Source organism: Trachypithecus francoisi, unplaced genomic scaffold, assembly GCF_009764315.1.
Source record: "Trachypithecus francoisi isolate TF-2019V2 unplaced genomic scaffold, Tfra_2.0 Contig01585, whole genome shotgun sequence".
In the NCBI taxonomy this organism is placed as follows: domain Eukaryota; kingdom Metazoa; phylum Chordata; class Mammalia; order Primates; family Cercopithecidae; genus Trachypithecus; species Trachypithecus francoisi.
In genome coordinates, this window is record NW_022681444.1 from 719,089 (window position 1) to 746,244 (window position 27,156).

Here is a 27,156-nt window from a genome sequence, read left to right on the forward strand (position 1 = left end):
TGGGAACTCTCTGAATAATCTGCCCAACTTTCTGTAAACCTAAAACTGCTCTAATGAAGTCTACTAATTTTTCTCAAAAAATAGTAATGATGTCAAACACTGGCGAAGATGTAGAGAAACTGGATCACACATACACTGTTGGTGGGAATGTAAAATGATACAGCCACTCAGAAAAACTACAGCAGTATCTGAGAAAACTAAAAATACATTTATCACATAACCCAGCAAGTGTACTCTTGGGCATTTATCCCAAAGAAATGGAAAATTATGACCATTCAGAAGCCCGTCCACAAATGTTCACAGCAGCTTTATTAGTAATAGCCAATATGGAAACAATCCAAATGTCCTTCAACAGGTGAATGACTAAACTGTGATACTTCCCTACCTACTATGGAATACTACTTAGCTATAAAAAGGAACAAACTATTGATACATGCAACAACTTGGATGGATCTCAAAGGAATGAGCCTGAGTGAAAAAGCCAAGCTGAAAAGTTTACATACTGTATTATTTCATTTACATAAAATTCTTGAAATGGTAAAATTATAGAGATGGATTACTCAGTATGTTATTTTCTACAATAGCATGTGAATCTACAACTACCTCAAAAAAAAAAAAGTTTTATAAACTCCAAAGGTAAAGATATATTCTCTAAAATCAAATTATTTCCCCTTGAGTGAGCTAACAAATTTCCCAGAGCAGGAGTTCTAAGCCTCACATGCACGCTGGAATTACCTCTAAAACTCCAGATGCTTAGGTAGCATCCCAAACCAATTAAATTAGAATCCTTCAAGGTGAAATCCAAGCATCTGTATTTCTTTTAATTCTCAGGTAATTCTAATGTTCAATCAAGAGTGAGAATCAGTATCCTCCAAAGCTACAGAGTCTTTCTAAAAGCAACCTTTACAAACATGTTAATAAGACAATTAACAGTTGTTAAAGATCTGGCTGTTAACAATTCACTAAAATCTTAGCCACAAAAATTATTCCACTAATAAATGGAAACTTTAACCCAAACCTCACTCAGCTTCCAGAAACAAAAGGATTTAGCCCAAGAAAGACAATAGTACATTATGGTTTATTTTTAAATAATGTTCCTACTTGGCAATGGAGTTTGAGTCTGAAATTGAATGGTAGGTTCACTTTTATCTGTGAAACTTCTATGAGTACAAAAATGGAACTATTAATCTGGCTTTCCAAAATCTCTGATTCAAAAAGGCCACCATATTCCATTTTAGATTTAACCTAAAATCAAAAGGAAAGATTTAAAATAACCTTGTGACTTTCACAAATTTAACTACCCACAAACCATGAGAACAAGGTACAGAACATGAAACATTTCGAATGAAGTATTCTTTTCCAACTGCATGTGAAAAGGCAACATTGACAGCATCACAAAAACCTTAATTTAAAACTAAATGTCATACAAGAACACCATATACACCCAAACAAACCCACATACCACATAATTCAACACATCCGGGCAGCAGTGGCTAAATAATGGAATAGCATGAATACTGCAAGGATTTTGGCAGACTGACGTACAGTCGGCTCACATTTCCTTTGCCTTTAACAGTGCCTGTTACATTACTAATGCAGTTTTTGGTTTTTAGGTTTGGAGTTTCATCGGGGGTTGGGGGATGAGATTCCAATTACACTGTATAAATTATTAACTTAGATTCTCGGCCCAGGAAAATTAAGTAAAACAACAATACTATATAACATAACAGAATTTGACAGTTGTGTACATTAAAGTGATAAGGCCACTTTTAAATATGTGTAATCTTTTTACAAGTTCAGAAGAACCACAAATTATGGAGCTACAAACCACCAGCTATTCAAAGGAAAATTGTAGCTTATAAAATATTGGCTGACTGCCAATACAAATAAATTTTTTTCCCCTCAAAAAAGCTTTGTAAGCCAAAATACTGTTTCAAAAGTGACTATAACCATCTTATTCAATCAAGTAGTAATGTTATTAAACAGTAAAGGTAAGTCAAATCTTGGTCTAAAACAACCTGTAAAAACCTACAAACTATTTCTCACCAATATAGTAAAATATCCCCTTGAACTTGGAAATCGAGATTTGGAAAATGTTAATTCATTACTATTTTACCAAAATTTCATCAGGCAATTAATTAAATAACATCAATAATTAAAAATAAAAACAGTTTTGAAGTCTCAATACCAATCAATGAACTTATTATAAAAGGGGAGAATAGCCACTACCCAACACGCCCCTCAAAAAGCTGTCCTTTGAAAAACAGCAAAAACTCCTCTACAATCCAAAAATGTTTTTTTCAATTTACTGCCCACATGGAAAGGTAACAGAAGACAGAGAAGTGGATTCAAATCCCAGCTGCACTTTTCTTCGGGGAGGTTGGTGGGAGGACAGAGTTTTGCTCGTCACCCAGGCTGGAGTGCGGTGACACAATCTCGGCTAACTGCAACCTCCACCTCCCGCGATCAAACGATTCTCCTGCCTCAGCCTCCTGAGTAGCTCGGATTACAGGCACACGCCACCACGTCTGGCTAATTTTTTGTACTTTTAGTCGAGATGGGGTTTTATCATGTTGGCCAGGCTGGTCTCGAACTCCTGACCTCAGGTGATCCACCCACCTCAGCCTCCCAAAGTGCTGGGACTACAGGTATAAGCCACCGCGCCCAGCCTTCCAGCTGTACTTTTAACTAGTAAGCACCTTGGGCAACTGATGAGTCCAGGCCCGTTTTCTCATTTATAAAATGGAAACACCATTACTCACCTCACAGTGAAACTGCTGTGAGGATCTAAAGATAAAATGTGTGTAAAATGTGTATCACAGTATCTGAACAGAGTAATAAGTGCCCCATAAATACAGGCCAGAATTACTGTATTCACCAAATGGAGAAATCAGAATCTCTACACGGATGGACAATTTAGATGTCATAAGTAAATAAAATATATCTAACATACATGGATGCAGAATTTGGATGTCTTAAGTAACATTAGAGCTGAGTTGAAAAAGTTGAAAAAACAACAATAATAATAGTTGCCATGAGTGCCTTCTATTGCTAGGTACTTTGTAATTTTTTTTAAATCGTTATAATAATTCAGTAAAGGAACAACTAAGCACAAGGTATATACAAGGTGCTTTAGGAAGCATTAAAACATTTCTATGAAGTCTTGAGTGTAGATCTTTACTCTGTATATGTATATATTTTTTCCCAAAGCAAGGTATCTGAGTATTCCTATTCCATTCTAATGAGATACATAAATGCAAATAACATAATACTCATATCTCTATGATCTTGGCATATTTAACTCAGTCTTTTCTCATCTATCAAATAGCAATAACATACTTGTCCTACCACTATCGTGTTGAATTTTTTTTTTTTTTTTTTTTTTGAGATGGCGTCTTACCCTGTTGCCTAGGCTAGAGTGCAATGGCGCGATCTCGGCTCACTGCAACCTCTGCCTCCTGGGTTCAAACAATTCTCCTGCCTCAGGCTCCCGAGCAGCTGGGATTACAGGCACATGCCACCATGCCCAGTTTTTTGGTTTTGGTTTTTGTTTTTTCTTAATTTTTAGTAGAGACGGTGTTTTACCATGTTGGCCAGGCTAGTCTTGAACTCCTGACCTTGTGTTCCGCCCACCCCGGCCTCCCAAAGCGGTGGGATTACAGGCATGAGCCACCGCACCCAGCCTAATTATTTTTTTAAGGCAAATAAAAACCTGTAAAAATACTGGAAACTACATAAACCTATAAAAATAGGGTAACAATGTGAGAATAAAAATATAAATTGCAACGTAATTTTGTAAGCCTAACATAATTATTCAGTATTAATTCTCCAGTATAACCTGATGTAATGATTACCTGAATGAGCACTGTACTTCCCCATAATAAAGCATGGCTTCCTCTCTCCTTGTATGTCACCCTGTTATGTAGAACTTGCATTAGTCATATTTTACAAGGTTATATGTCTTACCCCTTCAGCTAGACTATAAACTACTAAAAAGAAGGAATCTTTTTTTCATAATTCATATCTTTAGCAGTACCTAATACACTGCTTTGTCTACAAAAAACACTCAAATATTTCATGACCAATTCACTGCATTTCAAAATTAGGCAGCTCTTTACCTCAAGGAATAAGACGGTTTCTAAGACTAAGGCTTATATAGCAATCCATTTCATAGTCATTTCCAGATTATCTATTATTAAGGCTGCAGGCCGAGCCACGTGGCTCTCACCTGTAATCCCAACACCTTGGGAGGCTGAGACAGGAGGATCACTTAAGCTCAGGAGTTGGAGACTGCAGGTCACAGTGAGACCCCATTTCCACACACACAAAAATGTTTTAATTAGCCACGCAAGGTGGTGTGCACCTGTAGTCCCAGCTACTCGGGAGGCTGAGGTGGGAGGATCACTTGAGCCCAGGAGGTCAAGACTGCAGTGAGCTGTGATCATGCCACTGCACCCCAGCCTGGGCAACAGTGTGAGACCCTGTCTCAAAAAAATAAAAATACGCTTTGGAAGGCTGAGGCAAGAGGATCACTTGAAGCCAGGAGCTTCAGACCAGCCAGGGCAACACAGCAAGACTCCATCTGTACAAAAAATTAAAAAGTTAGCTGGGCATGACAGTATATGCCTGTAGTCCCAGCCACCGAGGAGGGTGGAGTGGGAGGATCACTTGAGCCCAGGAGTTCAGGGCTATAGTGAGGTATCATTGCACCACTGCACTTCAGCCTGGGTGGCACAGCAAGACCCTGTCTCAAAATAAAAATTATTTTTTTAAACCTGTTTTTAAATTATTTTTAATTAAAAAAATAAAGCAATTGAGTCACTCCTTTTAATTTACCAATTTTTCTAACTTTGCAGTTCTCCAAGTGTGGTTTAGGAACCCCTGGAGGTCCTCAAGACCCTTTCAGGGGTCTGCAAGGCCAAAGCTATTTTCCAAGTAGTATGAAGGCATTATGTTCCTTTTCCACTCTCATTCTTTCCAGAGTACAGAGTTTCCCAGAGGCTACATAACGTTGAAGATGGAACATAATGAAATAGGTCACATTTGGAAGACCAACATAATTCAATGAATAAATATTTTCCAATAGCCAATGCATAATGTTATAAAACCATGTATAGATAAAAGATCCAATCAAAATGCAAAGACCAGTGGATTTTAATGTAACAGGACACAAAATGTTCACTGATCTGGTTTCAGATTCTATCAAGATACTATCATTTGTCAAGTTTTGGTGTAGTATCAAAGAAGAACATCCAAAATTATCTGAAAAAGCTATTAAAATATTTCTCCCTTTTCCAGCTACATATCTGTGTGAAGGCAGATTTTCTTCTTCATATACTTCATCGAGAACATATTAAAACAGACAATGCAGAAGCAGCTATCCGAATTCAGTTGTCTTCTAGTAAGCTAGGCATTAGTGAGAATTACGAAAATGTGAAACAATGCTAGTCTTCTCACTAGTTTTCTTCTGTCTTGGAAAAGATACTTTTCACTAAAAATACATCACTTGTGTTAACATATAATAGTTTATTAGCATTTTAAAATATTTAAATGTTTATCAGATATAATTTCTGATAAATACCAACAGACACAACTCACATAAACAAGAGATCGCTGGGGTCCTCAACAATGTTTAAGATTGTAAAAGGGTCTAGAGTTAAAAAAAAAAAAATTTTTTTTGAGAACTGCTGACCTAACTCTATGTAAGGTTGATTTGGTGTTCCCAATGCTAGGTTTTCTATCCATTTCACTAGGGAAATGCAGACATTTTTCAGGAATTAACCATGTCAACACTGTACAACTTGGAGCAGTGGTCACTAAGCTCTTGACAAATGTTTTGCACTCATTTTGCAGTGAGCAATCCCCCAATGAACAAGATTTTCAGCGAAAGGTTTTGGCAAAAACATCAACCATTCTCTTTAATTCCCATTTCATACGAGTAATCACTTAGCTATATGATCTGTTTTAAAGGAAAGCAGGGCTGGCTACAGTGGCTCACACTTATAATCCCAACACTTGGAGAGACTGAAGCAGGAGGATGGCTTGTAGCCAGGAGTTCAAGACCAGGGTGACATAACGAGACCCCATTTCTATAAAAAAAAAAAAAAAATTTTTTTTTATTAGCCAGGTCTGGTAATCCTGTAATCCTAGCTACTTGTGAGGCTGAGGCAGGCAGACCACTTGAACTCTAGGAGTTCGAGGCAGCAATGAGCCATGATCATACCACTGCACTCCAGCCTGGGCAATGGAGAGAGAGACCCTCTTTGTCTGTCTCTGTTTCTTTTTTTGTTCTCTTTCTCTCTCTCTTTCTCTCTCTCTCTCTCTCTCTCTCAAAGAAAAATAGTACAAGAGAACAGACAGCACTTACTGAGCCCATCGCAAATGCCAGGCTCTGTGCTTTACTTACATTATCCCATAAACCTCAAGACCCCGCAAAGTAACACGGAGCAGGAAACTGACTCAGATTTACTTGCCAAAGGTCACACAGTTAATAAATGGTGGAATGAGGACTCAAAATCAGGCCTATGTGACTCCAAAGTCCAGTGCTCTCTCCACTTTACCAGGTAACCTTCATAATACTGGATTGGAAATCAAACCTGTCACTTACTTTCTATGTCCTTGAGTGAGTCACAACTTCTCTCAGCCAGCTTTTTCATGTACAAGATAAGAGGGTTAGTATAGCTGACCTCCAAAGTCCCCTCCATAGCTAATATTCTTAGATTGCAATTCATCACAACCGCAACCATACAGTTAATAGTGTAAAAGGCCTTTTGTATGTCTTTCTAAACAGAACAAGAGAAACAATGCAAATAATGGGGAAGTAATGAGTAAAACTGTTAGGCTAAGATACGACTTTTCATGCTTTAACATTAACAATCATCATGAAATACACTATAAGCATTTAGTAGCATTGTATACTTTTCATTCCAGATAACAAAAGCTCCCTTCTTTGACATAAGCTTAGGCATTCGGCCATCTGACATCTCTAAGGGTGGTAAGCATCTGTTAGCACACTACACAGGAATACCTAACTGAAAAGGATGGCTATGAGGGAGCAAATGCCTCATCATTAGCTTGCATAGCCCCATCATTTTTTTTTTTTTTTTAGCTAAATTATACAATAACCAATGAAGGTTTTTGCCAAGCATTTCTGAGAAAAAGGAAAAGTTGCAGGAAATGGTGGAAACTGACACATGGCACTTCAACACACAAACAAAACACAAATCCAAGAAGAAATGTGCTGACTGCAGGACAGTATACAGATGAGGTTTTACTATATTTGCAATGATGTTGGCTAGGCTATCAAAATTTACACTTCTTCCTATAGTACCGACCATTTGAACACAATTCACTATGTGCTAGATACTATGCTGAGCCCTTTAGAGACATCACCTCTAACTCCACAGAGTTGTGACATAAGATATTCATTATAAAAGAGGAAAGGTCTTATAGCTAGTAAGTGACAAAGACTTGAAAACAAATCTGACCAACTCCAAAGCCTGTACTCTTTACGGCACATTTCTGCTGGTTCCAGAGAGAATGAAATGTCACCACTAGGTCAAAACAGAAAAGCAATGTGTAATATTTGAGCCAAGTTACAAGGGCATTATAAAACATTAAGTTTTTAAAAGCTTAAAATCCATTTATGGAAGTACCTAGTATTTAGATATTCGCAAAAGTCACAAGGTCACTGTCAAAAATCTGTACTTCTTTGGATAACTTTCAATACACACATTCAAGACATTTGTAGATGGCCGCTATTGCTATACCTTATATTCTTGTCATGCTCACGTAACCTTAAAAAAATCTCTTTGTTCAAAGTAGCCAGGGAGCTGTATTTTACATGATACCATCCTTTTTACCCAAAGCCAGCATACTGGAACATATTACCCCAGGGCCTATTACCGAAGGGAAGTAACATGATTCAGGCCAAAACACAGTAGAAAAATGACAAGGTTTATGAGGTGACCTACCAGGGGCATTCAAAGGAATGACTGACAACTGGTCTACCAAAATTTCTTTCAAACTTTAAAAAAGCTAAAATAAAGTGTTTTAATAGGGGCAAAAATGTAATTACAAAAGTCTTCAATACACACAACTTGAGTTATGCTTCATTGGAATTGAATCACGATTTTTTAAAAGGATCTTAAAATGGGAAATCAATCAAGTCCCAATACTGCTAAGACTAGTCATTAACCACTCAAGCACATCAATTTACGACTTTAAAATAAAATCATATAAAGACTCATTACAAGAGAAGAAAAAGGCCGGGCACAGTGGCTCACGCCTGTAATCCCGGCACCCTGGGAGGCCAAGGTGGGTGGACACGAGGTCAGGGAATCGAGACCATCCTGGCTAACACAGTGAAACCCCGTCTCTACTAAAAAACACAAAAAAATCAGCCAGGCATAGTGGCGGGCGCCTGTAGTCCCAGCTACTTGGGAGGCTGAGGCAGAAGAATGGCATGAACCCAGGAGGCTGAGCTTGCAACGAGACGAGATCGTGCCACTGCACTCCAGCACTCCAGCTTGGGTGACAGAGTGAGATTCCATTTCAAAAAAACAACAAAAAAAAAGAAATAGATAATTTCTAAGAACAAATTTCAGAAGCTACATTGCAATTTCTTCTAATTGTTTATGATAATGTCTATAAAGAGTTCCAAAGATTATTTCCTATTTTGTTTTTCCTCCTTTGCATACAGATAGATCACAGTGGGTCAGGAGAAAGTGGCAACTAATACACAAACACCAACAGGACTAACAAACTCAAATCCCCTTCCCTTACACACCGTACTGCTAAGAGAGCACTGAATCCCTCAAACAAGATGATTCCTTCCATGTGTTTCTTTTTGCCTGCTCATTCCCAAATTTAGTGACAAGAACACCCAACTTTTCTAGCCAAATAGATACGGATTTGAATCCCACATTGGCCACTTATCAGCTAAGTGATTCTAGAATTAGTGAACAAGCCTTCATTTTCTCATCAGAAATATAGTAACCACTTTGAAAGGCTAGTGTGAAATTAACAATAATATGCGCCGGGCGCGGTGGCTCAAGCCTGTAATCCCAGCACTTTGGGAGGCCGAGACGGGCGGATCACGAGGTCAGGAGATCGAGACCATCCTGGCTAACATGGTGAAACCCCGTCTCTACTAAAAATACAAAAAATTAGCCGGGCGAGGTGGCGGGCGCCTGTAGTCCCAGCTACTCGGGAGGCTGAGGCAGGAGAATGGCATGAACCCGGGAGGCGGAGCTTGCAGTGAGCTGAGATCCGGCCACTGCACTCCAGCCCAGGCGACAGAGCGAGACTCCGTCTCAAAAAGAAAAAAAAAAAAAACAATAATATGCATAACGCATGTCTGCTATCAGCATTATTATTCATTATGTGCCTAACACATTCTTTTTTGACATTGCTGTTTGTAATATATCACTATTAAATAGCATAAGGAGGAGTCTCTGTTTCTCACTGGCAAATCAGAAGTGGGCAACAAAGCACTAGGAGTGAGCTGTAATACAAACTTGCCCTAGTCGATCTTACTTGTCACAGCAAAGATTTTTATTCTAATTGCTTAAAAACTTTTCAAACTGCATAATGGGTAAGGGGTTTTCTTTTGAAGTGATGAAAATGTTCTGGAACTACATAAAGTGGTGGTTGCTCAACATTGTGAATGAAATGCCACTGAATCGTTCAGTTTAAAACAGTTAGCCTTTTTAAAAAATGTTTTCAGAAGGAACGAGGGGGAAAAAAATCTTAATTATTCCTATTGAACACTATTAGGTGTTAGTAATAACATCCAATGACCAACCAACTAAGCAGGTTAGTGACCAACTCAGCTACGTTTATTTAAGATTTCCTGGTACACATTTCTAAACAGCAGCCTGACATGGTTAAAGGAGCCCAAGACTGAAGGTCAAGAAATCTACCTCTTGCCGATCAGGAGATTGAGATCACCCTGGCTAACATGGTGAAACTCCATCTCTACTAAAAATACAAAAACTTAGCCGGGCGTGGTGGTGGATACCTGTAGTCCCAGCTACTTGGGAGGCTGAGGCAGAATGGCGTGAACCCGGGAGGTGGAGCTTGCAGTGAGCCCAGATCGCACCACTGCACTCCAGCCTGGGCGACAGAGCGAGACTCCATCTCAAAAAAAAAAAGAAATATATCTCTTGGCCCAACTCTGCCACTAGTTGGAAGTGTGATTTTCAACTAGTGCTTTAACCTCTCTGCAACAAAGCAGGACTAAAACGATCTCACAGGTTTCTCACAAGGGTAAGACTTTATATTCTTAGCAAACGAATTATGTGAAATAAAATTGCCCAGATTTTTAAAAAATTTACAATATACTCCAAATCTGACAAACTAAAAGCCATCACACCTCCAGTGAGGTGAAAAATATAAATTATACTAAATAGGAAAATTTTCTCATTTCAGGACAGTTGGGTCCTACTGACTCCTGTTTAATGGAAAACAAAAGGCTCCACAATGACAGTGTCAAAATAACGTTCACTGACAATATTATCTAAGGGCAAAGAAAAAAGACAATAAAGAGATTAATGTGGTAAGCTCAAGGTCACCCTTCCAAACGTAGCTGGTAAACTGCAAGTTTTTAACAAACTCATGTCTTTTTTTCAACTATTAAAAAATGCATTAAATATAAAAATGTAAATATCATACATCATTAGCCTATAAATAAAAAGTGTACACAATTATCATTATTTTGCAAATAATTTTTTTGCCTATAAATAATCTTTGGGTTACAAACACCTCCTGCTACAAGGCTGTGAAAGTGCTAAAAAATCTAAAAGAAACTTACACTGTTCTTTAATCTGGCTGGCACAGAAAGCTACATCCTCTGATATCTTCCAGTATTTTGTTAAATGTAGGCTGTTAAAGAAATGTTTTGGCAACTAACACCTTAACTACCATTAATTAGGTTAAGCCTTGTCCTCTTCCAATGTGGCTCTAAGTCCTAAGGGGAAAAACAGGAGTATGGTATGGCAAGATCATGCAAACCTTTTAATTCAAATAAACACTGCCTTGATCTCAAGGTGATCAAGGTTACTAGTTGGGAACACTCATCTGCTCCTGTGTTTTCTTCAAAGAGGTAAGAAAGGCACTGCTTAGATATCCATAGCCAATGACACAGCAGTAAAGGAGAGTTCAAAGGATGTAAGTTGTATCAAGCTTCTGAGAATACATGAAGTGTTTTTACAACCAGAGCAACTTATCTAGCACACTTAGTGTAAGTTGAGCTACTTACAGATGAAAAGAAAAATTCAGGTGCTGTGTCAAAGTTTTCCAAATCAATTATCTAGATTCTGATGCCAGCAATAGATTCAGCAATTGAGTCTTACTTCTCTTTCTGGGAGTTAGCTATATCAAAATGAAGGCACGAAAGCAACAGATGCACATCCTTTCTAAAGAGATCACTAACTTTTTTATCAGAATCGTCATCACCTGTATACAATCATCACACCTGCAAACATTATACCAAAACTAAACGAAATTTTCCTCCTGATCTCATTTCTCTTAGGTTCCTGCTTATATCGAGGGAACCCCAGCCTATCAACTGGCTTGAAACCCTGTAGTTGTCAGGCTTGTTGCTCAGCCCTCACATCCAGTAGTTACCAAGTTGCAACAGTTCCAAGACATCCTTTCTTTCTGTTTTCTGTTTGTTTTTTTGCCAGTCTTGCTCTGTTTTTTTTTTTTTTTTTTTTGCTTGTCTTGCTCTGTTGCCTAGAGTGGAGTGCAGTGGCATGATCACAGCTCACTACAGCTTCAACCTCTTGGGTTCAAGCAATCCTCCAACCTCAGGCTCCCAAGTAACTGAGACTACAGGCAAGCACCACCACACCCAGCTACTTTTTTTCTATAAAGATGTGGTCTCACTATGTTGTCCAGGTTCTCCAACTCCTGAGCTCAAGTGATCCTCCTGCCTTGGTGTCCCAAAACGCTGAGATTACATATATACCTACTTCCACTACCTATACGTATTTCCACTACCTTTATCGCTTTTTCCCCCAAATTATTACAGTAGCATTTTAATCAGTGTACAGTTAGTTGTCACTTAATGTACTTGATAGGTTCTTAGAAACCGTGACATTAGGGGAAATAACATATAATTAAACCAATTTATCATAGGCTAATTGATATATACAGCAGTTAAGTTCTTCTTGTCACAAAAACATCACCAAACTTCTAAATAAAAACCAAAATGCTTCTAATATTGAACACTGAAATAAATGTGAGCTATACATACATGTAAGAAAGGTTAATAAAAAACAAGATGACTACTTAATTATTCCAGTTCAAGACTGCAGGTGGCCAGAGCCTATCCCATCAGCTCAGGGCACAAGGTGGGCACCAATCCTAGACAGAACACCATTCCGTCACAGCGCACACTCACACACACCCTCACTCACTCATCCTGGGACCACTTAGACAGACCAATTAACCTAAACTGAGCATCCTTCAGATATGGAGGAAACAAGAGTACCCAGAGAAAACCCACACAGACATGGGGAGAACGTGAAAACTCCATGTAGACAGTGGCTCTGGCCAGGAATCTTTTTTTTTTTTTCATCAATATTATAATGAAACGACATTGAATGAAACATTATTCGAGGACCAGTTATATTTATTTCAGTCTGTCTTTCCACATAAAGTTGTCAAACTCATAAAGATAGTCCTAATAATGTCCTTCATCACTGGAGCTTTCAAACAGTAAGGCTTGAATTCCTGATTCCTGCATTCAAATCCTTCTATCAGTAGCTCCAACATTCCTCTCCAAACTTACACTCCACTAATTCCTTTCATATATCCCATGAACCATTTGTTATTTCCCATACAAATCTTGAGCACTCTTATTTTGCTAATGCTATTCCCTCCATATGGAATTCTCTTTTCCATTTTCTCATAATCCAGTTCTACTTGTTTTCCGTGGCTCATACTATACACTACACACACCCTCACTGAAGTCCCGTCATTATTCCCCTCCACTAGAAATAATTTCTTGTTCTTCTAAATTCCGGACCACTCTCTCTTGGGTACTTACCTTTTTAAAACACACAAACACACACACGCATCATATTATCAACTCCCCTAATAGACTGTAAGCTCATAAAAGTATAAAGGTCAGGGTCTATGAATACTTTATCTCTGGCTGGGCACAGCGGCTCATGACTGTAATCCCAGGGCTTTGGGATACCCAGGCAGGAGGATGGCTTGAGCCCAGCAGTTCAAGACCAACCTGGGCAGCATAGCAAGACTTATCTCTACAAAATAATTTTTTTTTTTTAATTAGCCAGGCATGGTGGCATATGTCTGTAGTCCTAGCTACTCAGCAGACTGAGGTGGTAGGATTGGTTGAGCCTAGGAGGTTGAGGCTACAGTGAGCCGTGATCACACCACTGCACTTCAGCCTGGGCAACAGAACAAGACCCTGTCTCAAAAAATAATAATTTTTTAAATATATAAATTATATAAAAGATATGTATTTTTATTATGCATTTTATTTATATATTCTATATTTATTTATAAAATTGTATATAATTATTATATTGATATCTTCGTATATCCCAAGGCAACTAGCACAGTGCTTAATAAGGACTCAAGATGAATAAACTAATAAGGATACTCATGAAGAAAAACAGAAATACAGCAAAAAGATGACTTCAAGGTGCATAATACTCCAAAGAAAAACTGAAATTAAAACTTTAAAAAATTAAACCTTTTCCAAGTAATAGACTACAATTAATAAAATAATTCATTCAAATACTCAGGTTCCTACTAAATGCCAGGCACTGTTCTACTAGGTGCTTGAAATCTACAGAAAACAAAACCAACAAAAATCCTTGCTTTCATGGAGGAAAAAAAGGCAATAAACAATATAAGCAAAATATATCATAAGTGAAATGGTTTAAAGTGGCATGGAGAAAAAGAAGATGGGAAAGGTTGGGTAGGGAGAACCAGAAATGGAGGAGCTGCCATTTTAATAGGGTGGTAAGAGAAGGCCTCACTGAAAATGAGAGATAAGATGAAGCCAAGCAAATGTCTGAAAAACTGCATTCTGGACAGGGTAAACAACAAGTGCAAAGGACCTGAGACAGAAATATGCCTGGAATGTTAAAGAATCCACAAGAAGGCCGGACAGGGTGGTTCATGACTGTAACCCCAGCCCTTTGGGAGGCCGAGGTGGGCGAATCACGAAGTCAGGAGATCGAGACCATCCTGGCTAACACAGTGAAACCCCATCTCTACTAAAACTACAAAAAAATTAGCTGGGCGTGGTGGCGGGCGCCTGCAGTCCCAGCTACTCGGGAGGCTGAGGCAGGAGAATGGCATGAACCCGGGAGGCGGAGCTTGCAGTGAGCCGAGATCGCACCACTGTACTCCAGACTGGGTGACAGAGCGAGACTCTGTCTCAAAAAAAAAAAAAAAAAAAAATTCGTAAGAAGACCATTGTGGCTAGAATGGAGTAAGCAAAAAGAAGAGTAAGAGAAGATGAGATCAGACAGCCAAGAAGGCATTCAATTACAGAAGGACTTGATAGGACTTTGTGTTTACTCTAAGCAAGATGGGCAATCACTAGAGGGTTTTGACCAGAGAAGACAAAATCTGACTTACTTTTTTTTAAAGGATCATTCTTGTTACTGTATTAAGAATAGACTATAAGGAGGAAAGGGCAAAAAAACAAGGCGGGGGATTACTGCAAAAACTTGGAGAAGGTAATGTAGGCTTATGCCAGTGCAAGTGATGAGAAGTGGTCAGATTCTGGATATATTTTAAACAGGGCTGGTAAGATTTCCTAAGGGATCAGATGTGATGTGTGAGGAAAGAGTCAAGAATGTCTCCATGTTTTGACCTGAGAAAATGGAAAGATGAAGCTGCTATTTACTGAGATATGGAAGATTATAAAAGGGGCAAGGGGAAGAGGAGACATGGTAAGTTAGTTCAATTTGAAATAAGGATAAAAGATATAAGAGGAGATGTCAGGTAGGCAGTAGCATACACAAGCCTGGAGTTCCAGGCTAGAGATAAAAATTTGAGAGCTGGCCAGTCGCAATGGCTCACACCTGTAATTCTAGCACTTTGGGAAGCCAAGGCAGGTAGATCACTTGAGGTCAGGAGTTCAAGACCAGCCTGGTGAAACCCTGTCTCTACTAAAAACTACAAAAAAATTAGCTGGGCCGGGCGCGGTGGCTCAAGCCTGTAATCCTATCACTTTGGGAGGCCGAGACGGGTGGATCACGAGGTCAGGAGATCGAGACCATCCTGGCTAACACGGTGAAACCCCACCTCTACTAAAAAATACAAAAAACTAGCCAGGCGTGGTGGCGGGCGCCTGTAGTCCCAGCTACTCCAGAGGCTGAGGCAGGAGAATGGTGTAAACCCAGGAGGCGGAGCTTGCAGTGAGCTGAGATCCGGTCACTGCATTCCAGCCTGGGCGACAGGGCGAGACTCCATCTCAAAAAAAAAAAAAAAAAAAAATTAGCTGGGTGTAGTGGCGTACCTGTAATCCCAGCTACTTGGGAGGCTGAGGCAGGAGAATCACTTGAACCCAGAAGGTGGAGGCTCAGTGAGCCAAGACTGCACCATTGCACTCCAGCCTGGGCAACAAGAATGAAATTCCGACTCAAAAAAAAAAAAGAAACTTTGAGAATCATCATCACATGCATTTAAAGCCATGAGAATGGGTGACAGCACTAAGGAAATGAGAATAACGACCAGAGGGGCGGGACACGGTGGCTCATACCTGTAATTCTAGCACTTTGGGAGGCCGACGCGGGTGGATCACCTGAGGTCCAGAGTTCGAGACCAGCCTGGCAAACATGGAGAAACCCCGTCTTTACTAAAAAAAATACAAAAAATTAGCTGGGTGTGGTGGCGCATGTCTGTAATCCCAGATACTCAGGAGGCTGAGGCAGGAGAATCGCTTGAAACCGGGAGGCGGAGGTTGCGGTAAGCCGAGATCGTGCCATTGCACTCCAGCCTGGGCGACAAGAGTCAAACTCTATCTCAAAAAAAAAAAAAAAAACAGAGATCCCATGGGGCAGTCCAATATTAAGAGGTAGGTGTAATAAGGAAGAACCAAAAAAGAAACTATGAAGCCAAGTAGGTAGAAAAACCAGTAAGTAGTCTGGTATCCTAGAAACCAAAGCAGAAAGTGTTTCACAAAAGGAGGTACCCATTTGTGCCAAACACGGCTAATAGGTCAAATAAGAATTAAACTTCATAGTTTTCACAGTTACAGTTTCAGTAGAGTGGTGGGGTTAAAAATTTCACTCGAGTGGTTTCAGGAGAGAACATGGGAACTAAAGATGAATAGACGAAACAACTTTCAAAAAGTTTTGCTGTAAAGGGGAGCAGAGAAATTGGGTAGCAGCTAAAAAAGGCACTGTGGTCAAGAAATGGTTGTTTAAAAAAATAGATGAAATATAGTATGTGTGTGCCAACTGGAATGAGCCAGTAGACAGGGGAATAATGATGTTGCAGAAGAGACAGAGACGTCATTTCAGCTGTTAATAGAATTTCACTACAAGAGTCAAATAGCCCAATGAAGAGAAATTTCACTAGGCTTGTGGGCAATAATTCCAGAGTACTGTTACTCTTTGTGATACTAAAGAAGGGAGGAGAGAAGGTCATAATTCTAATTCACATGTCACAGGAGGCTCAGATGAGAGGCTGGACCACTTGCCACAAACCTCTGTGTTCAACATTTTATATGTTATTTCATCTAAGCACAAAATAACTTCATGAGGTATTATCTTTATGTTACAGATAAGGAACCAGAAGCTCTGAGAGAGTAAATAATATGCTTAACTCACAAAGCTGGTAAGTGGTTTCTAAGAGCTATGTTTTAAATCCACGTCCTTCTGAGTAGAAGATAAGGAATTACTGTTAATTTAGGGAGTTAAAATAATGTTGTGGTTATGTGGTTTTTTTGGTTCTTATCAGTCAGAAATACACACTGAAGTGTTTATGGATCAAAGTATATGATGTCTAAGATTTGCTGTAAATTCTCTAGCAAAAAAAAATAGTAAAATCCAATTGTGAGTGAGGGCTGAGCAGCAAAATGTTGATAATTGGTGATGCTGATTGATGGCTATATGGAAATTTAATCTTCAATACAACTCTGTAAGTTAGGAGTATTATTCCTATTTCAGACTTAAGGAGAGAGATCTACAACTAGTAAATAGGATCAGATCTCACAGCTAAGTCTTTTAGTAACAAAAACATTCTTCTAATACAGCAATTAAGGTTGCACACCAGGCACTGTGGGCATCCCCACACTCCACCCAGTGCCAGTACGTTTTCTCAGATTCATTACTACCCCATAATCCTGGGACTCCGAGCTTCCTAGGAGGACGAAGCACTATCCCATTCAGTCCATGAAAAGACCTGTACTCAACAGCTTGATTAAAAGAGGCAGATTTCAAATTTGCTCAGCCATCAATCTTCCTTGCCAAATTCAGAAACTAACATGAACTTGATATGCAACTTGTGAGTGATCTGATAGTCTGCCAATCTCTGCTCTAAAGTGAACTCCTTGTGCCTCCATTTCCCTAAATGTAATATTCCACTGTTCACCTACACTATACAGCCATCACAGGGACCAAAGTTCAGGTATACAACTCAGAGCTCTAGAAATAAAGGAACGATAAGGCTGACCAACTTCAAAAGTCAATTTTGTATAGTTCTACAACATTTACCACGAAACTGGCAGATTAAAAAAATCGCAATTAGTACTTATTTTTAAGATACCGTGTTTTTAAAAGCCTCATCACGATGTTTGATATCTGTCCTTCCATGCTAACCCTGGCATTATAAGCTCATTCACAGCTTACTTCAAAAACAACTGAAAATATTCACACTAAAGGCTTGAGATTTTATTCTCTCCAGCTTTTAACCATCAAAACTGCAACACTTTTCCCCTCTAGTTCACTAGCTTTGTGAGTTACACTTATTTAACTCAAGAGTTATTCAGTATCCAAAACTTCATTAGGTTAAAATTTAGGTTGCCTAAGCTGTACAGAAGCCAATGATTATATGCAATGTTTAATGAGTTTCAGATTTACTTGAACTATAAACATCTTAAAAATGAACTGCCTCCATCTTAACTTTTGCAAACCAACCGCTTATTAGGTCACTGCCTAGCTGTCTTAAACTGTACTGATTTCCATTTAGGCTGACTAAACATAAGTAACCAGTTATAAACTCCATTTTCACACTGAGGGCCAATATATCTAGAGAATAATCTATTTTTTACTCAAACCAGTATTATCAAGGCATACTAAGAAATCTTAGGTCTGGTACAAAACATGCTGTTGAGCCTAAATGTCAATTTATGCTTGCTGAATTAACTGGCAAAACAGGCTTAATAATGGCATACTGAAACAAGCATGGTAAGAAAAAAATCTAGACAGAGCCCTTTAGGACAATTACCAGTCATTATATGTCAACAGCTCTACATTGGTCAAATTAAAATCATAAACAAAATGCTGATCGGCCCAATAGGATATTGTGGAAAATCCTGGCACCTGGAAAACCGCAAAGAACAGGAAATTCTGCAGGTGCGGTAAGAAACGACATCTTACCCATGACCCAAAAATGCCTCAGAATTTATTACACAACCTGCTGCAGAATTCTCACTTTTCAAGTGAAAATGAACCATGAAGTCACACAATGCAAGGCTGTGATTTTATTATTGATGTAATCAACTGTACCCTTTCAAGTTATGCTAAAGTTAACTAAAGAAAGCAGATGTTTTACACAGTGCTAGTTATGTCAGAAGTGAAGAGAATTTGAATACCAAATAAAATTTAGGACTGCTTCATTCAGCCACATGCACAAGTGGAGAGTCTGTTGTGAGGCAGGCACTATACTTCTCAAATAGGATGCACTTAATGGACACTTAGGACAAGAAATAATTCAAATTAGACATGAAAGTTACAAATCAGGTCATTTGGTCACCTCACTATTCAATGCAAGAACTAAAAGCTATATTAAAGGTTAACACAACTTTCAGGCTCAAATCACCTAATTATCTATATCACCATTAATCTAGCCTTATTTACTTTATTTCTACTTTAACTGATACATACATCAAACTTACATCTCTCAGTAAAGTTTTCTAAAATTAGACTTGATCCACCAGCCTCTTAGAATTACTAGTCAGAAACAGTTTCTGTAGCTAAACGAATTTTGAAAAACAACCAATCTCCCATAAAAGGACCTATGCAAAACAAACAAAAACAGAAAAGCAGTAAAATGGGTAACAGCATCCAAGCATATTACCTAAGAGAGTAAACTATTAGAGTAGATCACGTAGCAAAGAAAGATCACTATCGGAGCTGGGTATTACCAAGCTCAAGGCAAATTAATGTGTAATAAAGCAACCTATGCTGAGGCAGGAGGATCGCTTGAGCCCAGGAGTCCAAGATCAGCCTGGGCAACACAACAAGCCCTTGAGACCTGGTCTCTACTAAAAGTAAAAAAATAGCCAGATGTGGTGGCACATGCCTGTAGCCCCAGCTACCTGAGATTCTAAGGCGAGAGGATCACCTGAGCTCTGGAGTTCAAGGTTACAATGAGCTATGATCACACAACTGCACTCCAGCCTGGGCCACAAAGCGAGACTCTGTCTCTTAAAAAAAAAAAAAAAAAAAAGCAATTTGCTATTTACATTTTTGCTGTGTCAATCATGACCAGCACCTGGAAGGCTCTTTACAACTTGTAAACCAAACACAACATTAAGAAAGCATTTAAAAATCATTCCCCCTCAGATAGAGCAAAACCTGTCAACGCATATGGAAATACCAAGTGATGGGTAATTATTTGATAACTAAAACTTGAAAAAGGAAGGAGTATTCAGTAAATCAGAAGAAGGAAGCTTGATGTCACTAGCAGATGTCACTAGCCTGATGTCACTAGCAGCTTGATGTCACTATTTTTCTGTTCCAGTCACTCAGTCAGTAATCAATTTTCTGCAAAATACATAGGAAAATGTACCATGTTTACTATTTCTGATATAAGAATTGAATTTGGCCGGGCGCAATGGCTCACACCTGTAATCCCAGCACTTTGGGATGCCAAGGCAGGCGGATCACAAGGTCAGGAGATCGAGACCATCCTGGCCTACATGGTGAAACCCCGTCTCTACTAAAAATACAAAAAATTAGCCAGGCGTGGTGGCGGGCGCCTGTAGTCCCAGCTATTTGGGAGGCTGGGGCAGGAGAATCACTTGAACCCGGGAGGCGGAGCTTGCAGTGAGCCGAGATTGTGCCACTGCACTCCAGCCTGGCAACAGAGCGAGACTACATCTCAAAAAAAAAAAGCAAAAAAAAAGAATTGAATTCACTGAGCCAAAGAAGTACTCTGTCTCTGGAAACTCCTGCTTAGAAACAATCTTGGGCTATAGCTAGAATCCAATGTCTCTCACAAGCTTCTGCTCAGGCTGAAGAATTCAAACCAGCACTAATACTTAGCTGAGAAATTGGAAAGGTAAGCAGACAGCAAAGAATGAATAAACTTCAATTTGCAGACATCTCTGATAGTCACATAAGTTTCATCTCTATTCAACTTTCACACAAATTAATCCACCTAATGGCAAATGATGAAGTACTAATATTTGACCAGTCTAAAAACCACAAGGGAGAAAAAAGGAACTAAATAACATCTATCCCCATATTTACATAGTTCTAGTCTTCCCGAAAGACTTAAATTTGTTTTATATAAACCACCTTGATTCTCATAGGAGATGGATAGAGTCAGGTTTCTGGCTCTAACCAGCACGAAGGGATTAAATATCTTGTCCAGCAAGTCACCAGCGAAAATAAAACCAGAACCCAACTATTCAGCCTACAAAGCCTAAATAACCTGCTTTCCTTGGTTCATAAACTTAGGATATCTAAAGTGCCTACAAATTGTACCAATTCATAGAACTTCACAGAACAATGCATATAATCAGAACACTATGCCAGAACTGAGTATTCTGAGCAAGAAAGTAGTGCGCACCTCAAGTCAATAAAAGGAACACAATGGACTTAAAAAATACAAGGAGGAAACAATGGCTATGTTAGAGAGAATTTTCAAAGCTCATTCTATTCATCTTATATCCTACTGCTCAAATTCTCTGCCAAAAAGCAAATGAGGTCAGACATGCTCCCTATAATTATACTGTATACATACATCAAATCTCAAAATACTCAAAGAGTTTCAATCGAAGGGACATTACACTTTTAAAATCTTTCCCTCCAAAAATAAAATCTCACAGCAACGCCTTCAGAGCATTCTTTTGCTGCCATGACACACTTCAAATTTGGATTTTACAAATCATTTGCTTCCAGTTTATTTTTTAATATTTTTATTAACAGATTCCGATTACTTAAAATTTGGTGTTCTGCTCCGCCCTCATTATGTTTAGGCAAGATTCCCACCACTTCCACTCAAACTTATTATTCAAACATACAATGGCTGCATTAAGATACTTCCTAAATCGACAAAAGAAGAAAACTAATCAACCCAGAAAGCTCCCAAGCTACCAAAGCGAACCTTTTATTTGAAATCATACTAGGTACCACACTACACATTACGTGAAGCCCACAGAGTGATAATTGAAGTTATTTCTGCAACATGATGAAATTTATTTTTTAGCAAAATCTGACAAGACTTCATTTTCAACTGTCAAAAGGGAAGTCGTTTTCCAAGATTCTAGGAAACCTTGCTTACTGAAGCAGTCTCAAAGTAGTTTGCTTAATCCTTTCAAATCCCTAAGAATCTAACACAAGCCACAGAACAGTGAATGAGACTTGCACTGAAATAAGTGTCTGTGTTCAAACCCCTAAAGGTTACTTCCCATGTGTTTGGCAAGATGAAAGCCATATGTCCGCCCAACCCCGTAAGTGTCTCTCCTCAATAAAGCTAACATTACACTTCCCAACTCAAATCAAAATACCAGAGAATCCAAAAGCCTCCAACTAAATTTTACCTGAACTATTTGGGAGGACTAGTCAACAATCCAGATCAGTTATTCATACCTTGAAAGAGTCAGAAAGCTCCAATTCTGCCACTTTTAGGAGGCTGGTGTACACTACTTCTGTCTGCCTACAGCATGGGACTCAGATATTACATCACCCCATGCCTGAATACTGACCCATTACCCAGAAAGCACCAGGATATCTGAGACACTGCACCAAGGTATCCCTTTCTCCCTCTCTTATACATAGCCCTTAAATGCTACTGGCTACTGGGCCTGGTCTCTTGCAGTTTCACAAAGACATCTGCCCTGCACCTGCTGCAATCCCATTTCCATCCACTCTTGGTGCACTCCTCATGACCCTGTGTGGCTCTTCTGTCCACTCGTCAAACCAATATGCTAGGATGATACTCACTACACACCTCTTTCAAATTTGGGAATGTGCACTCAGCTCTCCCTTACCCCTCACCCCTTCCTCATTTACTGGGTTCTGGAATTAAAAGCAGGCTCAATGATCTCTCTGACCCTAGGAGTATAAACTTTCAGATATGACACTGGGTTTAATGTCCTCCATTTTCCATTAATATCATTCCAGAATTCAGATCCCCCCACCCCTCAATCTCCAGTTTCTCTTAGTACGGAATTTAATCCTCTCCATTTAGTTATTTTTCCAACTTCTGCACTCTGCCTGCCCTTCCTTATACTTTCAGTGACCTAAAAATCTTGGCCCCTTTCATCTCTCGAAACTCAAAGTGTTCGAAACTCAAAGTGTTCGAATCTCTCCCCATACTCCCATTCCTTGGATCTTCCATACTCTTTCAAGCAACCTGTGTTCCTAGCTCTCTCCAACTTAAAGTCATTTCCTGCCCTAAACCTGGGCATCCTACTTCCACCACCACCACTCCAATCCATCACCTATGCCTTTCTAGTTACAGACATGTCCACATACACCTCTACCTTGCCTTTCTCTTACTCCACTATAGGTATTAAGCATTCTTCTACATTCTCTACCCCAAAATAGTCTGTCTACCTTCCTTCTCCCTACAGCACAAAACTCAGTGGGCCAAACCTGTGCTTCCCTCCCTCCACCTACTGTACTCCAGACCTGTCCACCTTCCCCTCCAGTGTATCCCGTTGTCCCCCTCTACTGATTTCCTTCTCACACACTCCCCTCCACCTCCCTCCTCCCCAGCCTCTCCACACTTCCTGCCTCAGAAATCTTTCATTCCATTTGTCCCCACACTTTACCTGCCACTCCAAGAACACTTCCCTTTCCCCACCCCCTTTTGCCCTCCACCTCACACATTCCATGCCACCCCAGACACCTGTCCCTCTCCCCCAACTCCTGACCCTAATGTCCTCCAACACTTGCCAAGAACCCCTCACCCTCCGTCCTACCTCAAAGTTCCCTCTCTTGCTGCTCCCACCTTCTTCCATACTTCCTGCATAAACACCCTCCATTTCACGCACTTCTCCCGCAATCCTTTAAATGCCCCACACCTCCTGCTCTCCATCCCCATCACCCTTCTCCTACTGTCCCCATCTCTCTCTGCAAGCCCTCAAACTCAAGTCTCTGCCCCAATCAACTTCCCCCTTCCACCCCACACTCCTCTTCCCTGAGCACCAGATACCTGCCTTTTTATCCTCACATGTCAACCCCCTTCCGCCTCCCTGCAGTCTCCCCTATACTCCTGGTCACACACTCCCTCACACCCCTCGCAGGTCTCCTGGAGCCCCTGGGCCTACCCTTCATTTCCCTATCACCCCAGACGCCTATGCACCCTGCTTCCCTCCCTCCCTTTCAGGCGCTCCCTGCCTGCCCTCACTTCCCCCTGCCCCGACCCCCTCCCTCCATCGTTCCCCTTCACGAGCGTCCCAGTGGCCTTCCTAATACCGGCCCCACTCCTGCTCCTGGCACGCAGTGCTCCTTCCAGTTCTGCTCGAGTCCCCAGTCTTCTCCCTCCATTCCCACCCCACTCCTCCCAGCCCTCCCCAAAGGCCCCCTCACTCCCTCTTGAACCCCACAATATAGTGCCCCCCCACCGGCCAGAACGTCCTCCATCTCGCACTCGCCTGGCCCAGGGGGCCCCCAAACCTGCCTGAAGGCTCTCCTCCTCTATTGGGCCGGATCCCTCTGCACCCTATTTACCCCCAAATCTGCCCACACCCTCCGCCTGCCCCCCGAAGCTTCTCCCCAGCTCCTGCCCCTAATGTCCTCCAACACCTGCCCCGAGCCCCTCGCCCTCCGTCCCGGAAGACCTCCCGGCACCGCGTCCCCCCACCCTGCCCACGCCCTCCGCTGCTCGGCCGGGACCCCGTCCCCGCGAAGGTGAGGAAGGCTGCCCGCTGCCCTTGCCCGAAGCGGCCGGCGCACCGCAGCGGCGGCGGCGGCGGCCACAATGCCGGAGCCGCGGGGCTGGGATAGCTCCCTGCTCTCCTTCTCGGCCGCCACCGCCGCCGCCGCCGCTGCTAAGGACGCACAACAAACAATGCGGGGCCCGGGCCGGCTCCGCCAACCGCCTCAACCGCCGCCTTAACCGCCGCCCGCCCGGGACGGCCCGTCGCGCAGGCGCCCGCCCCGCCGCCGGAGCCTACCCGCGCCGCCGCGCTCTGCCCGCGCCCGGTACCCGCTCCCGCTCCGCCGCCGCCGCCACCTCGCCCGCTCGCGTCTCCGGCTCCTCTGCCCAGCGGCGGCGGCTGCGGCGGCTGCTGCCCTGGTGGCGCTCGCGGCTCCGGTCTCCGCTTCGGCGGCGGCAGCGGCGGCGGTGAGCACGTGACACCGCCGAGCGCACCCATTGGCCAGGCCAGGGGGCGGGCCCCGCGGCTGCTGGGGAACGGAAAGCCCGCCCCCTCGTTCGCCGCGCGTCCCCTCCACGCGCGCTCTGCCGCACCTGAGAGCGCCGGCCAGCGCCCGCCGCCGCCGTGCTGCGCCGCGGCCTGCGCCAACTGCGCACCTGGGAGCGCGCAGGGAGCAGTCGCGGCCGGAGGCCGCATGCACCTGCGAGCGGACAGTTACGTAAACTGCGTCCCCGCCTTCCTCCCGGCCCCAGGCCCCCGCCCGCTGCAGCACCTGAGTCCCGCTGCGCTAGCGGCGTAACTGCGGCGGAGCGGAGACGAGCTGCGCTGGGAGGCTAGCGAAATGCACGGAAACTTCGTAACTTCCGAACCTGGGAGCTGCGCCGAGCCGCGGCGGGGAGCCGCCCTCCCCGGGCCCCGCACCCCAGTGCGGGGTGCCACCCCAGCAGCCACACAAACGGAGCAGGCGTCGCTCTGCCTCCCGAGGTGGAGGGGCAGGCCAGTAGGATTTGACTTGTGCCTCCGCCCACCTACTTGCTGGCTGTGTGACCTTGGCCAAGTTAAAGAACCGCTCTGAGCCTCAGTTTCCTCATCAGGAAAGCTGGTACAATAATTCCGATTTAGGAGCTGTTGGGAAGATAGCATAAGACAATAGGTATGAATTTTCCTGGCACACAGCAGTCACTGAACAGAAGCTGCTACAATCACCTCTCCTTCACCCGCCCGTAATGAACCTCCCTGGGATTGAGTTTGAGCCCAGGACCTCTCTGACCTCCTTATGGTTGGGTCAGATTTTGACTGAACACCTACCAGCTCTGTGCCAGGGGCGACGCTGGGGAAGAAATAAAGGTTCGCTTTCTAGCCTACAGTCCCTGGCCTCACGTTCTTGGTGCCCAGCATTCTGCTGGCGGGTTCAGTCCCTACTGATTACCTTCTGTATACCTGGCGCTGTGCAGGGTGCGGGGATGAACTGGCAAATGAGACAATGTCCTTGCCCTAAGTCAATTCCCAGCTTGGGGCAGAAACGACCTGACCGCTCAATGCCAAGACAGAGGGCCTTGAAGAGCCCAGGGATTGAGGGACCTCCCACAACAGCCCCCTTGGGGCCCCTCTTCATCTTTCTAACACACCAGGCTCAAATATTCAAACAGCTCTGTTTCGTTCACAGAATAAAGTGTAAAAACCCAGTTTCAACTGAAAAGGCCTTGGTGATCTGGCCTTAAGCTTCAAGGTGCACGTCCTTCCCTTTGCCCCTCCTTCAGGCCAATTTGACCCTCCAGCCACACAGAACTACAGAACTGTTGTTTCCAGAGTATGCCCAGGTGTATAGGAGCCCTGAGTCTCCTGAGACAGATGCCAGGCCGCAAATCCCTTTCTAAACCCTCTCCCCACCTCTGACCACTCACACCTCCCTTGACCCTCCTGAAAAAATCCTGGGTATCCTTATCAATCAGCTCAAAGTATATTCTCTGGAGATCCTTGGCTGCCTCAGACATGTGGTCTAAGCTCCCTCGGCTTGAACAGAGTCCTGTTAAGCTATATGTATTCTCATGGCACTAGATTGTAATTGTTTAGCTGTCTGTCTCCTCCCTGGTCTCTCAGTCCCTTGAGGACAGGGTCATCTTCCTGCCTAAGTGTGTTCGGGAAGACTACACGTGCACATGAGATGAAATCATTAAAGCTGGGTTTTGTAGGATGTCTATAAGTATCAGAGGGAGAAGAGGTGCCGCACTGTAAAGATCCAGGTTCACTGCACACTAGCTGTGTGATCTTGGAAAATCAATCTCTCTAGGTCTAAGTTTACTCACCTATCAAGTGAGACTAATAGGATTGCATATTGTAGGGTTGTTAGGATTCAGTGCAACAGTATATTTAAGGTACTCAGCATGGTGTCCAGCACTTGGTTAAATTTTTAATTTTTTTAAAATTGAAGAACAGCATGGCATTAAGGATTCAATAGTATTTCTTGTTTCAATATGTTTATTGGGTTTGTAACTCCAAACACTGATAACAAAAGCATGCAAAGGATATAAAAGCAAAGAAAGTAAAAAGGCCAGACGCAGTGGCTCAAATGCTTGTAATCCTAGCACTTTGGGAGGCTGAGGCATGTGGATTACCTGAGGTCAGGAGTTCAAGACCAGCTTGGCCAATGGGGCGAAACCCCATCTCTACTAAAAATACAAAAATTAGCCAGACGTGTTGGCGTGTGCCTGTAATCCTAGCTACTAGGGAGGCTGAGGCAGGAGAATTGCTTGAACCCAGAGGGGCAGAGGTTGCAATGAACCGAGATCGCATGATTGTACTCTAGCCTGGGCAACAAGAGCGAAAAAAAAAAAAAAAGTTAATGTACCTCTCCCTTCCTGCCCTTGACTCCACTCCCACTA

The 27,156-nt window shown here is 42.1% G+C and overlaps 1 protein-coding gene across 2 annotated transcripts in view; it reads right to left on the minus strand.

The window, feature by feature from the left end:
* Positions 1–24,752, minus strand: part of STRBP (spermatid perinuclear RNA binding protein) — a 165,512-nt gene extending 140,760 nt beyond the window's left edge. For both annotated transcript variants that reach the window (XM_033190522.1, XM_033190512.1), the window contains exon 1: positions 24,572–24,752. The gene's annotated coding sequence lies outside the window, so the exon portion shown is untranslated. The remainder of the gene's footprint in view (positions 1–24,571) is intronic.
* Between the last annotated feature and the right edge of the window lie 2,404 nt (positions 24,753–27,156).